Source organism: Helianthus annuus, chromosome 5 (genome assembly GCF_002127325.2).
Source record: "Helianthus annuus cultivar XRQ/B chromosome 5, HanXRQr2.0-SUNRISE, whole genome shotgun sequence".
Lineage (NCBI taxonomy): Eukaryota > Viridiplantae > Streptophyta > Magnoliopsida > Asterales > Asteraceae > Helianthus > Helianthus annuus.
The window spans coordinates 74894803-74910742 of NC_035437.2; positions in this window are offsets into that span (position 1 = coordinate 74894803).

The window sequence follows — 15940 nt, forward strand, 5'->3', positions numbered from 1 at the left end:
CGTGAGCATCAAAGCCGTTTGTTTTGATGCCAAACCTGTTTTCTAAACTTAGTCAAGCATGTTCTAACATGCTTAGCTCGTCACTTTTAGTTTAGTGCATATATAGGGTCGTAAGGTAAGCGATCTAAACCATCGCTTATACTTTCGAACCCGACCCATTTGGTCGATCATTAGGATCCGACCAAACACATTAGGTGACCATAGCTATAACCTTCCGAGGTTATACCTTGTGGTCACGATGTTAGGCGTTCCAGACGCGTTCTACGCGAACGACGCGTAAGGTAGCATAAGCTACCTAAACGGGTCGTAATGGGTCGCAAGCACTTAGGTTAGGTTTCATTTTAGTATGTAGGCTTTGTTAAACCATATTTCACGAGTCTCCATACTCGTTTGGTTTACGAACCCGCATACTATCCGATCCTTCCGATTTTGGTCCGGTATATTAATATAGCTACCTATTAGGTGCCGTTTGATATCCTGTGATCTCTAGCATTGTGTGATTTTTACACAAGGAATTCAAAGCAATCTCAGGTGAGTACACTGAACCCCTCTTTTACTGTTTTCCAAACTGTTTTGGGGTGAAACACATGTGCCTACTTGTTACTTTCATGCTTTTCGGTTTTCCACATCATATACCCGCTATGTTCGTTAGTACATTATAGTACATGTTTTCATTAAATTTTATGCTATGTATGCCTATTGTGTGCGTACTTAGTACATTGCTTTACATTACATTTCATGCTATGTATGCCCATTGTGTGCGTACTTAGTACATTGCTTTACATTACATTTCATGCTATGTATGCCCATTGTGTGCGTACTTAGTACATTGGTTCACATTACATTTCATGCTATTTATGCCCATTGTGTGCATACTTAGTACATTGCTTTACATCACATGCCTTCATTTTGGTATGACATTTGGTTTGTTTAACATGGAACAATACATTCATTAACATTAGCTACGCCGTTCATTAGTAGGTAGTGGTACCATAGGAATTGACAACTCCCGTTCCTGAAATCCTGGGTTTAATAGGATTGGAAGGAATGACCGAATTCGATATACATAACTTAGATAAACCTTTAATTTGTTTAAGGGTTTATCACCACAGTCTCAAGGCTTGGATGTATGCATATTTCACAATACCGCATAAATGTTTATATCAGTAGAGCATGCATTGTTCCACAAAACATAATGTTGATTTAAACCATGTTTTACTTCAACACCTTGTTTTGTGCATTTTACATATGGTTGAGTTGATACATCTCGCTTACCATACAAGATCTATTTTGGGTACACATTACATTATCTACATTGAACATGAACATTTTTGACATTGATATACATAGTTGGTGGTTTACATTGAACATAGACATTTCGACATGACTTACACAATAACACTTGACATTTGGTTTATACATGAACAATTTACATGGTTGTTGGTTTGGGTAAATGGTTGGAGTAACGTGGCGTATGTAATATGATACAAACATGGTGGATACGCCGCTGGTACTTCCTATATATAAATGCTTGTATAGTATTACATATCGTAGCGTTATCCAAGTCATTTCAATTTAGATACATTACATTTTACACAAATAACATATTCTTCACAAGACATTGTTTTACAAACGAATTATCTTATACAAACTCATTTTACTTGGTTATTCATTTAACAATACAGTGTTCTCTTATTTATACATATCATCTGATCATATCGTTTTTCAAATGATTTACAAGACAAAGCAAATTACAAGGTTCATGACTAAACATTTTTTTCAAACATAAGTGATGAATTCCGTTTTCACAAAACCAATGTATCTCACAGGCATTTTTTTGCTGACGTAACTATTTTCACATGTGTTTTCAGGAGATGATGCATAGGACTTATCAAGATATACATAGGCGGACCTGTGCCTTAGTGACTTAAAACGAGACAAGAACTAGTTAATTTATGATATGTACTATTTGGTTCTTGTTTGAACAATGTAAACTTTCATGTTTGATCAATAAAGCGGAACTTCAATTGCCATGGATTTGAAACAATTAATTCTGTTACAACACTCCCCGGCGTTTCCGCTGCGGTTGCACGTTACACGCGGTCGGGGTGTGACAGAAAAGTTGGTATCGGAGCCAATGGTTATAGGGAATTAGGTTATTAGTAATGCTTTGACCTAGTCTATAACCTTCCTAGGACCCTAACGCGAGTTTACTTGCGTTTAGTCACAAAACAATACCGTCACCTATCCTTAGGCGACAACCACAACAAGAACACAAATTTCAAAATCGCTTTGAAAACTAATCATCTGTTCTAGGATGATTGATTACTAGGTTTTGAACCCTCTGTTATAAGGTTTTGAACCCCTTTAAAATTTTCAAAACTCTCGTCAAAGTTTTGGGTCCTAAATAGTGTGAACACGTGCAAACTGGAAGAGTGAATGCCTGTACTTTGGGTTTTCTGACTAAGGCTAGAGTGTTCGTACAAATCCACATAATCGGACCAGTCACTCTTACCTGGGAACTCTTGGGGTGAGTGTCCACTTATAGGCGAGCATGTCTTCGCGATACACTATGAGGATCTATTTGCTTTGACTCAGCCTTGCTGTTGTTTGTTTGCTTCGTGGATTCAAACAAATGACCATCAACCATGATTATGGCTGGTAATTGTAACATCCTATTCTTACCCAAATGCCATTACATTTGTTTTCTTTCTTGTCTCTCATTTAGAATGCCTCCTCGACGCGAACACCAGATAGCAACTGCCGAGCTGGCAGAAATTATTGCGCAGCAGATGGCTGCTCAATTCCCAAATCTCTTTGCTCAATGGAACCAAGCCAACAACAACAGCAATGGTACATGCAATTTCAAGAACTTTAACTCGGCTAAACCACTCAAGTTTAGTGGTTCTGAGGGAGGAACTGGACTTCTTCAATGGTTCGAGAGCATCGAGAATACTTTTCGCCACGTGTAGTGTCCAGATAATCGCAAGGTCGAGTTTTCTTCGAGCGTGTTTCAGAAGAGGGCTCTTACATGGTGGAATGGGGTAATGAGAGACCGTGGTGCAGATGTTGCTCTAGCACAGACATGGGCTGAACTGAGAGCTCTTATGATGAGGGAGTTTCGTCATCGTCATGAACAACGAGCGTTGGAGAAGGAGTTTGATGATTTGAAACAAGATAGTGGCAAACACAGGGCATATACTGATAGGTTTGAGGAGTTGAGTCTACTTTGCCCGACTATGGTCGCCCCACTCGACAAGGCTATCGAAAGGTACATCGACGGCCTGCCTGACTCGGTACAAGACATTATCACTGGTAGCAACCCTACCACACTCCGTCAGGCCATTGAGCTATCTGCAACCTTGACTGAATCGCAGATCAGAAAGCATAAACTTTTTCAAAATGGTGACAAGAAGCCAATCGAGGAATCAAAGACCATGGATGAACAGACTGGATCCCCTGAGAAGTCTAAGAAGCGTAAGGCTTCGCAGAATTGTGCGATTGCTGCTCAACCCAACCAAAACACCCACAACCAACCAACTCAACCTCCTGCAAAGAAACCTTATGCCGGTACTGCACCGATATGCGACAAATGTAATGCACACCACTTAGCTCACCTACAGTGTCGTTTATGTGCATCATGTGGGCGACTCGGTCACCTGGCAAATGCTTGTCGATTTACCCCAAACCAAGGTGGTCCAAACCAACCTCAAGTAAATCCTGCTCAAGCTCGTCTTCCACTAGGTCCTTGCTTCAACTGTGATGAAATGGGCCATTTCCGGAGAAATTGCCCAAAGATTGCTAATGCGAATCCAGCGCAAGGATGAGCATCGGACCAACTAGAAGACAATGTTGTTTAGAGATAATCAAGCCTGATGTATTAATTTCTTTTGTAGTAAAGGCCCATGAAACAGTTGTTGTTGTTTATAAATAAATCTTTTTATTTTACATTGCAATGTACAAATGTGATGTCATGTATAAACAACGTATGCTCTACAATACCAACAATCAAGGAACCGTATTCCTTGAAGAACAGACTACCCCGTAATTTCTTCTATTTTATTATCTCTTGTGTTTTCCACGAATACCCAAAGTACCACTATAAATTCTTAATAGGGTACCTAAGGGTATTTCCGTATATTCAAAAATTATTGTACCTTAATTCGAAAATTGCGTTTTCTTGAAAACGAAATCGAATCTATAGGAGATCTTTCTATCTTCATAGTTAGATTCTTGCTAATGTTTAAAGTACCGAATGAAATCCATGAAATGGATTCCTAGTGTGCTTTAAATGCATGTACGTAATCAATAAAACAAATTAACAAATTAAAGATCTAGATAAACAATTTTGTGGTTATGTGACTATGTGTTTATGCATCTTGTCTTTCCATTTATGCATTTTGTGTTTTTGTATACTCTGGATATTCGCTATCCAAATCCTCGTAGAATCTTTCATACCTTCGTATGAGGGATTCGTAGTAGGATTTTCAAAAAGGTACTATCTTAAATTCTTAATGGACTTCTACGTTGTAGTTATGTTCCTTGGATTATAAAGTATTATTCCAAAGTTTAAGGACAATATGTGTTGATATAGTTGAAGAGATTGGTTCGACAATCTAGTTAAAGACATCCTACGTCGATGTAGTTAAATATTCCCCGTGGGTAGTTTAGTTAAATAGATCATTCGTTGATCTAAGTTAAAGAGATTGGTTCGACAATCTAGTTGAATATATCATGCGTTGATATAGTTAAAAAGGCCCTCGGGTGGTCTAGTTAAAGAGATCCTACGTTGATCTAAGTTAAATAGATTGGCTCGACAATCTAGTTAAAGACGTCCTACGTTGATGTAGTTAAATATTTCTCTTGGGTAGTTTAGCTGAAGAGATTATTCGTTTGATTTTTTTTCCCATACGCATTATGAAATGAACTGTGTGGACTGTGCAAGGAAGTACGTAATTATGGAGGCCTGCATAATTATGGAATTCAGTGCACAGAAACCACAGGAAGTTATGTCATGTGTTAAGGCCTACAGTGACAAGAGTAGTGATACGGGAGAAGTCTTGGATTTTGACCAATGTCATTTATCCTTACACTCCCCAATTCTGATTTCAAGCACACACAAGTTTCCCATGATAACTCTTCACGGGAAACGTTCTCCTGCCCGTAGTTCGAAACTCCATGTTTTGTTACTACAAGGACTTCACTTATGGGTTGAAATTTTCGCTATGGATCCTAACAAGGCCCAGAGTTTTACCTAAGGGTTCAATGGATTTGTCTGAAAGCAAAACCGTCACAACTGTCTACACAAGTTCCCTCTAAAAAACTAAATTTCGGGACGAAATTTCCTAAAGTAGGGGAGACTGTGACACCTGTGTCACTTCAACCATCAAACAAACGCCAAACCAATGAAATATTGTATTTCATACTTTGGACTTGTATAAATATGTGTATCGTTTGCACATATCAACTCTTGTTCGATTTCAAGCCCTACATCGCTTTCTGGGGAATTATACGCAAACTGGTGCGTAAACGTACTCAGTTTAATGCGACAAATACTCCGGAACAGCAACATATACTCAACATACCTTAAATAACCTTTACATAACTTAGAAATAAGTTTTGAAGGCTTTGGTATGGCAAAAACAAGTTAATTCGCTTACAGGGACTAAACTTGACAAACTGCGAAAGTATGCCAATTTGAACGGTAACAAACATTCCGGAACATGTCCATAAGTTAAACATACCATAAATATCCTTTACATAGCTTAGAAATAGGCTTTGAGGGGTTTGGTATGCTAAAACAAACTTTTGGATCATTCAGGGTCTAAAAGTGTCAAAAAGTGCACAAGTTTGCACTTTCGCGCATAACTTACGTTCTGAATATATCCGGACATCCAAAAATTTATGTAAGCATCCTTATATTATGCCCTAGTGTTTGGCATGAGAAAAATCCATTCGTCGCGCAATTTGGATCGTCTTTCGCGCTTATGCACATTCCGTCGTAATTAACCGAACATCGCGACCGCACGGCCAAACGAACCGACATCGGAGATATTTTTGAGCACATTTTAAGTTCCCTATACTTTAAATTCATTTTAGAGCTTTGAAGTGGGGTTAACGGGGCTTAAACGTGCCAAAAATGCATCAAATACCAAGTTTTGGAGCTGTAGGGGCCAAAACTGTAAATCTGCCAAACTAAGGGCTTACGGACCGTAAGCCAAAACCCATACGGTCCGTAAGGCACCCCCAGTACAGCAGATTCAGCATTTAATGAGGTTGCTGTGACAACCGGTAATTAACGGCTTCTAATTACGCGATTAACAAACGTTTAAAACGATAAGAAACAGTGTTTAAGTCACAGATTAACTAAATTAGGCTACTGGAATGCCTAGGGAGGCTTATCCGACGTTATAATGCACGTACGGTGATTTTGGGGAATTCTGTTGAACGATAAATGGAAACGAACTGACACCAGATAAAATACTGACAACACGTAAATTTCGACCCTTGTTAATTTTAGAATAAATGCATACTACGAATTAATTTATTATTATTATTTGTAAATAATAATAATAACTTACGACGAACGAGTGCGTTATTTAACTAACGATTTCAGTTGTGATATTTGAAATTTAATATGTATGTATTTATAAATTATATATAATATCGCATAACATTTAGATGTTGTGTAATGGTCTCAAAGAAACTAAATAAACTAAATATGTTAATGAACAAAGTAGATCATATGTCACACCATTTGAGTATTTAAATCAACCATCAAGCCCATACCTCAACATTGCCTTGGCCGAAACACAGGCATGGTTTATACATGATTCTTTGACTAATGCAGACATAATGATGTCATGCATGATGATCCCATACACATTGATGAGATTTTCAAATAATACATGAATATATAAAATGTGCCTATAATAATGTATACAGACTATTGGAAAAAAAAAACAATTATTTCTTTGGCCTTTCACTGTTGTCTGTCTAAATATACAGTCGTCTATCTAAATATACATACCTATACATAATACATTTTACCTTATTGGGAATCTTATCAACATCTCCCAAAATCATGTTTCCTTTCCTTGTAAAATTGTCTAAGAATTTATGAGGTATGGCCAGTGGTACTAAAGAAAAAACAAAAAAAAAAAAAACAAAAAAAAAACAAAAATATATCTAAAATCTATTTTGACCACCAAACACCCCAAAACTCAAGAACTCTCTGGTATTTTTTTTCAAAACTTCCAAAACTCAAACCCTTCCTTTCTCTGCTTTCTCTCACCCAACTCCGGTCACCGGAGTGAAATCCGGCGGGCACCGGTTGCCGGCGCCCCCTTCATCCGACGTGACACACTCACCACACATCACCCCGTCCCTTTTTCACCAACATAAAACCTTTCACACTCGCAAATCTGAAACAAAGAAGGAAGAGCCGCTGCACACAGCGGTGGCGGCATCATGGTTTCTCGACGGCTCCTCCGCTAAACACAAACCCACACCTCTCGTCTCTCTCTCTCTCTCTGATTCGGAACGAACGGTCAGCCGGAACGAAAGTCGCACACCCACACCGGCGACGACTGGTCAGCCGGAATGAACGGAAGTGGTGTTTTCCGACGATTTTCACGTTGATGATGAAAATGGTGACACGACAGCCGGAGCTTCGTTTTCTGGCCGGCGACGACCTATGGTGAAAGGGGTTCAGTTCTGATGTTTTTTTTGAGGAGTTTGGGTTCAACTTGAGTCAAGTCGGGTCCTGGTTAGAGTTGGGTTCGGGACTGGTTCAGCTTCGACTTCGGTTCTCGGTTCGGTTCAATAAATCAGGCTTCGGGTTTGGATGTTCGGGTTAAATACGAGTCAACTCAGCTGCGTTCGTGTCAAACCCGGTTGACTCGGTCAAACCCAAGTCAACTCAGGTCAAAACAGTCAAGTGGGTTAAGTCAGATTTGTTTCGGGTCAATGCGGTCAGATTCGGGCCAACTACAGTCAATGCGACAGCTTTGATGTTCGGTTCGGATTCGGGTCAAGTTTGGTTCAACTCGGTCAAACCGAGTCAACTCAGTCAACAGCAGTCAATGGTATTGTCCGGGTTCAGATTTTGGTTCGGATTCGGGTTTGGTGCAACTCGGTCAGATTCAAGTGCGGGTATCGGGTCAACAAGTCAACGCTGGTCAAACTGGTCAAAGATGGTCAACTGTCAGGTCAAACTCAGTCGACGCAAGACCCGGTAAAGTTTTAACGAAGCGTTAAACTATCATATACACGCTAGTTTAGATTTAGTAGTTTACGCGACCGAGCTCGACCCGATTCGACTAGATACTATCTTACGTTTTGGTATATTTAACGAGAAATTTTTTATATATAGTGTTTATTGGTTGAATTATTGCTGAATTTTGACAAAATACGACGACTTTTATTGTCGGGTTATCCGAAAAACAGAGGAGACTCTGCCCGAATTTCGTTAAAAATCTCAAATACCAAACATATCTATATAGTATAAGCGACGCCTATCGAAGTATTTTCGCTAAATAAATATAAAGTATATCTATACTTTTGGCGACGTTTTATGAGTTACCAAAACAAAGTTATAACATCTCGACAAAACAAGAGTTACTAGTTTACGAAATTCGTATACTTTTATAAAATAAATATAATTATTTATATTTATTTTAAACGTCTTTACTCGAAGTATGACACTTTGCCGTAAGAGTCATAACAACCGATATCATTAACCGACTCGATTCGATAACAACTAGCTATATATATCATTATCTACGCTTTTTATTCGCGATGACTAACACGATTTCGTAAGTATATTTGAATATATACATATAAATATATATATTATAAATCCTTCGGAAGCTAAGTCATTTCGAGACTTAGTTTTATCCCGATTATAAACAGGATCAAATAACCATAGATTGGTTACTCTAAGTCAAGATAACACTACCTTAGGGTCGTTTAGTCAACGACTCGGTAGAGCTTGGACACGTAGTTTAGCTACGTTTAAACTAGAAACTGATAAGTTATTCCCTGTTAGGAATACTATAGATGCACGCTAGCGAGTTCACATTCTTGGAATGACATCACAGAATCACGTTAAGCTAGCTTTGCACAGGAATATTCAGGTGAGTTCATAACCCCCACTTTTTACTGTTTTACATTTTTATAAATGTTTTCGGGGGTGGAAAGACATGCAAGTTTTGCAAAAATAAACAACTTTTCGTTGAACGAAAACTCATATTTCTAAACCATATTGCGAATGGATTTCAAGGAACTCAAATGGTTTACGAACGGTTTATACTAAACATACCGGTTTTACAAAACAAACGCATATTTTCACAAACGTGCATGATTTTCATGACTAGTGACGGGAATGTCCTAGTTACTACAACGGGACTGGGTTGGTCTGCGTACGAACAACGAGACAACCCAATGGGTTTATGTCCCCCTTTTTCTTTTGAAATACATATTAACTAGGGTATGATTAAGCTATGGAACGAACTCTTGGATCACGTGCGAATAGGCGCTAACTTAGGCACCATTAATCCTTTTAAGGACCACGGAACAGGGGATAGATCTATCGGGTACGGGCGAGCCCCACTCACGGTCCTTGTGCGGCCACATAGAGTGCTTTTGTGTCCCTGTCGAAGTGAATCGACACTTAAATCGTCTACCGGGTTGAGTGCTTCCTATGTCGGCACACATATTAATGTCTTAGCTACACATTAATGATCAACATGTTCATAGACGCATTACATACCTACTTATAAACTGAACTTTCAAATGTTTTTAAGATTCATTTGATGTAAACTCACAAATACATGGATTTACAAACTTTGGTAACGCTTTTCAAATTATACCTAAGTAAGAGGACGCGCTGATCCTGCTTACAAAGGTTCGTTTGGCCTCGGCCCTTTCTCTCTCGTGCAATGCACAAAGACTCTCGTGGGCTAGACTCATAGTTTTTCATATATTATGCCGAGAAAATGATTTTTCTATATTTTCTCAACAACTTTAAAAACCGGTTATCAAAAAGATTTGTTTTAAATCTTTTTCAAAACAAACTATGAACTCTCTCAACTTTATGTTGATTTTTCGCATGTTTCTTTCTCAGGTTGCATTTTCAAAACTATGGAACGGTTGGAATAGGAGAACCCATGGGAATTCGAGTACTTAGCGGCGTTCATTTCCGAGAAGTCTTAGCTTATTTGTTTCCGCTGTGCAATGAAGATACCGGTCCAGTCACGCCAGCTCTGATTTTTCGGGGTGTGACAGATTGGTATCAGAGCTATAGGTTTCAGCGAATTAGGTTTCTTTAGAGATACCTAGGCTTTAACCTCACTTTCCTTTGGGACATATATATCAAGAATTGAGCACATACAGAACGCCTAAGACTCGAATATGGGTTCCAACCGTTGCCAAGAACAATGAGTCAATTGTTTTGATTTTAAACATGCACAAGAGTTGCGTTTGATACACGATGCACGAAACGATTACATACAGTAAGCAAAACCTTGAGAGTTTTGGATAACATGCATTTAGGACCTTTGGAAAACTTACGTCGAAACTCATTAGAGGTCCTCGCTTAGAAACCGTGACTAACAACTCAGGCAAACACCATTATATTATGCCTTCTATGCTATTTCACTTACCCGAGCATGTAACCTACGTGAAACGAAACGCTAGTGCACAATGATACATGAAACTCAAACTATACGTCAACGGATGTCAGAGCACATCACATTCTACGCGGAACGAAACGCAAGTGCGCGAATATACGTGAAACTTAAACTATACGCCAGCGGACGTCGAAGTACATCATATACGACTTTCGAGGCAATGCCTTGGGAAAACACAAACGATCACGACAACAACGATGCTAATCTCGATAGCGAGAGAACAACAACCGAAATGCAGTACTTTGCCACGTGATCCTGCAAATGACACGAGTCACGCTGAGGTACGTTAAAACAAGATTTCACAACAATCGATGCTTAGTCTAAAGAGACTCACAACTATTGACGCTGCAAAAGAAGTCACATGTCTCCACATTCCCCCTATTTCATTTATGGCGGTTACACTATGTTCGACATTCCATGGTAATGTCAACTAACAGAGGGTTATCACGCGAAATTCCAGGTAAAGTCCTTAAATTCCTTTTATTGAAATTCGACTTTTGCATCTAGTGAGTAGATTTTTGCATTTCTACTCCCCCTAATGGCCATTGCATCACGAAGATTTTATTTCATGATAGCGAACACTCATTTGCTTATTTCTTGACAAATTCGTACACTACACATGTATTGTTTGTTACGCATGTGGTTTCACTTCGAATGGTTGTTTTGTCAACATATCATATATTATTTCGCTATACTAAATCTTTGCATTGTATTCTAGATGACCCGTATTATTGCAAAATGTTGACTTTTTGATATCGAGTCGACGGATTTCTTGGAAAACTCATTTTCTTTTGAGTGGTATGCATGGTTTTTCATTGTAACCATGTTGAAACTTTCTTATTGATACATGAATTCGTTGTTGGATTATGTTTTAACTAGGTTCAATTGATTAAACTTGCTCGTAATATATATTCGATTCAAGATTCCATATGATGGATTGAGGCCATCATATTCAAAATAATCCCAACAAGCACTTCATTTGCCTTGAACTATAACATGCTTGTTTGGTTTTCGACTTCATTGAATCGTTTCTTTGATCACGATCACCTTGTGGTGGCGTGATTCACAAGTTTGAAGCTTGCACTAATCTCGTTGCTCACCTCATGTACGGATTTAATTATTTATTTATTTGTTTATTGACGTTAAATCCGCTTTGTTGATTTATCATATTAAAGCAATCTTAACACAATCGTGTGTTAAGATAATGGTACACAAATTTATGTCATATTTTGGTGTACCTTTTAACGATTCTTTCAGCATCGATCGAACATTTTGTGATATTTATTGCTCTTTTATTTTCGATCGAAAAACATTATTTATTTGTTTCGTTTTCAATTGAAAATCCTATGAGAATTGTTTGAAACAGACATTCAGATTTACTTCGTTGAATCTCTCACTTGATTTCAAAACATGGTGATGCTTGTTCAGTCACCACTATTATTGAATTATTTTGATCACTAAGACACCTTGTGGCGTCGGTATAAACTTGTAGCTTGCGCTAATCATGATCTATCGTTTCATGCAAAACTACGTACGCTCTTTGCTTGGCTAATCACTTAAATAGTCTTAATGCAACTATGTATTAAGACGATGATACACCAGGTTCGGTTGTATTCCATTTCGGTGTATCCTTGCAACACGTCGATTTTATCCATTTAATGGTTCGAGAGTTGATAACTCATTTTTATGATTCTACTTATTTGAGTTTGTTGAATTCGACTTTCACTTATGCAACAACCAATGCTAGATTCCGTTGGTAGTAAATTCTATTGTTTCAAAAATTGATTTGCAGTTAGTGAACGTTCATTTGGAATTCCACTGGTTGAATTTCCTCTTTTGTTGAACCCAGTAAACGTACTCACTTTGGTGATAGTATCACAACGCTTCGTTCATTTGACATCGATTTCTAGAACAAACTCTGTTGAACAATTGGGTTCTTATTGATGCAAAATGTCCTCACATTCACGTAATCTGAGTAACTCTTGCTTTGATTACGCGGTTATTAACTTTGGCATTCTTCGGACTTACCTGCGAATGGCACTCCTTTGAGTAGATAACATAGACTAAATTTCGAGGACGAAATTTCTGCAACAGGGGGAGAATGTGACAACCGGTAATTAACGGCTTCTAATTACGCGATTAACAAACGTTTAAAACGATAAGAAACAGTGTTTAAGTCACAGATTAACTAAACTAGGCTACTGGAATGCCTAGGGACGCTTATCCGACGTTATAATGCGCGTACGGTGATTTTGGGGAATTCTGTTGAACGATAAATGGAAACGAACTGACACCAGATAAAATACTGACAACACGTAAATTTCGACCCTTGTTAATTTTAGAATAAATGCATACTACGAATTAATTTATTATTATTATTTGTAAATAATAATAATAACTTACGACGAACGAGTGCGTTATTTAACTAACGATTTCAGTTGTGATATTTGAAATTTAATATGTATGTATTTATAAATTATATATAATATCGCTTAACATTTAGATGTTGTGTAATGGTCTCAAAGAAACTAAATAAACTAAATATGTTAATGAACAAAGTAGATCATATGTCACACCATTTGAGTATTTAAATCAACCATCATGCCCATACCTCAACATTGCCTTGGCCGAAACACAGGCATGGTTTATACATGATTCTTTGACTAATGCAGACATAATGATGTCATGCATGATGATCCCATACACATTGATGAGATTTTCAAATAATACATGAATATATAAAATGTGCCTATAATAATGTATACAGACTATTGGAAAAAAAAAACAATTATTTCTTTGGCCTTTCACTGTTGTCTGTCTAAATATACAGTCGTCTATCTAAATATACATACCTATACATAATACATTTTACCTTATTGGGAATCTTATCAACATCTCCCAAAATCATGTTTCCTTTCCTTGTAAAATTGTCTAAGAATTTATGAGGTATGGCCAGTGGTACTAAAGAAAAAACAAAAAAAAAAAACAAAAAAAAACAAAAATATATCTAAAATCTATTTTGACCACCAAAAACCCCAAAACTCAAGAACTCTCTGGTATTTTTTTTCAAAACTTCCAAAACTCAAACCCTTCCTTTCTCTGCTTTCTCTCACCCAACTCCGGTCACCGGAGTGAAATCCGGCGGGCACCGGTTGCCGGCGCCCCCTTCATCCGACGTGACACACTCACCACACATCACCCCGTCCCTTTTTCACCAACATAAAACCTTTCACACTCGCAGATCTGAAACAAAGAAGGAAGAGTCGCCGCACACAGCGGTGGCGGCATCATGGTTTCTCGACGGCTCCTCCGCTAAACACAAACCCACACCTCTCGTCTCTCTCTCTCTCTCTGATTCGGAACGAACGGTCAGCCGAAACGAAAGTCGCACACCCACACCGGCGACGACTGGTCAGCCGGAATGAACGGAAGTGGTGTTTTCCGACGATTTTCACGTTGATGATGAAGATGATGACATGACAGCCGGAGCTTCGTTTTCTGGCCGGCGACGACCTATGGTGAAAGGGGTTCAGTTCTGATGTTTTTTTTGAGGAGTTTGGGTTCAACTTGAGTTAAGTCGGGTCCTGGTTAGAGTTGGGTTCGGGACTGGTTCAGCTTCGACTTCGGTTCTCGGTTCGGTTCAATAAATCAGGCTTCGGGTTTGGATGTTCGGGTTAAATACGAGTCAACTCAGCTGCGTTCGTGTCAAACCCGGTTGACTCGGTCAAACCCAAGTCAACTCAGGTCAAAACAGTCAAGTGGGTTAAGTCAGATTTGTTTCGGGTCAATGCGGTCAGATTCGGGCCAACTACAGTCAATGCGGACAGCTTTGATGTTCGGTTCGGATTCGGGTCAAGTTTGGTTCAACTCGGTCAAACCGAGTCAACTCAGTCAACAGCAGTCAATGGTATTGTCCGGGTTCAGATTTTGGTTCGGATTCGGGTTTGGTGCAACTCGGTCAGATTCAAGTGCGGGTATCGGGTCAACAAGTCAACGCTGGTCAAACTGGTCAAAGATGGTCAACTGTCAGGTCAAACTCAGTCGACGCAAGACCCGATAAAGTTTTAACGAAGCGTTAAACTTTCATATATACGCTAGTTTAGATTTAGTAGTTTACACGACCGAGCTCGACCCGATTCGACTAGATACTATCTTACGTTTTGGTATATTTAACGAGAAATTTTTTATATATAGTGTTTATTGGTTGAATTATTGCTGAATTTTGACAAAATACGACGACTTTTATTGTCGGGTTATCCGAAAAATAGAGGAAACTCTGCCCGAATTTCGTTAAAAATCTGAAATACCAAACATATCTATATAGTATAAGCGACGCCTATCGAAGTATTTTCGCTAAATAAATATAAAGTATATCTATACTTTTGGCGACGTTTTATGAGTTACCAAAACAAAGTTATAACATCTCGACAAAACACGAGTTACTAGTTTACGAAATTCGTATACTTTTATAAAATAAATATAATTATTTATATTTATTTTAAACGTCTTTACTCGAAGTATGACACTTTGCCGTAAGAGTCATAACAACCGATATCATTAACCGACTCGATTCGATAACAACTAGCTATATATATCATTATCTATGCTTTTTATTCGCGATGACTAACACGATTTCGTAAGTATATTTGAATATATACATATAAATATATATATTATAAATCCTTCGGAAGCTAAGTCATTTCGAGACTTAGTTTTATCCCGATTATAAACAGGATCAAATAACCATAGATTGGTTACTCTAAGTCAAGATAACACTACCTTAGGGTCGTTTAGTCAACGACTCGGTAGAGCTCGGACACGTAGTTTAGCTACGTTTAAACTAGAAACTGATAAGTTATTCCCTGTTAGGAATACTATAGATGCACGCTAGCGAGTTCACATTCTTGGAATGACATCACAGAATCACGTTAAGCTAGCTTTGCACAGGAATATTCAGGTGAGTTCATAACCCCCACTTTTTACTGTTTTACATTTTTATAAATGTTTTCGGGGGTGGAAAGACATGCAAGTTTTGCAAAAATAAACAACTTTTCGTTGAACGAAAACTCATATTTCTAAACCATATTGCGAATGGATTTCAAGGAACTCAAATGGTTTACGAACGGTTTATACTAAACATAACGGTTTTACAAAACAAACGCATATTTTCACAAACGTGCATGATTTTCATGACTAGTGACGGGAATGTCCTAGTTACTACAACGGGACTGGGTTGGTCTGCGTACGAA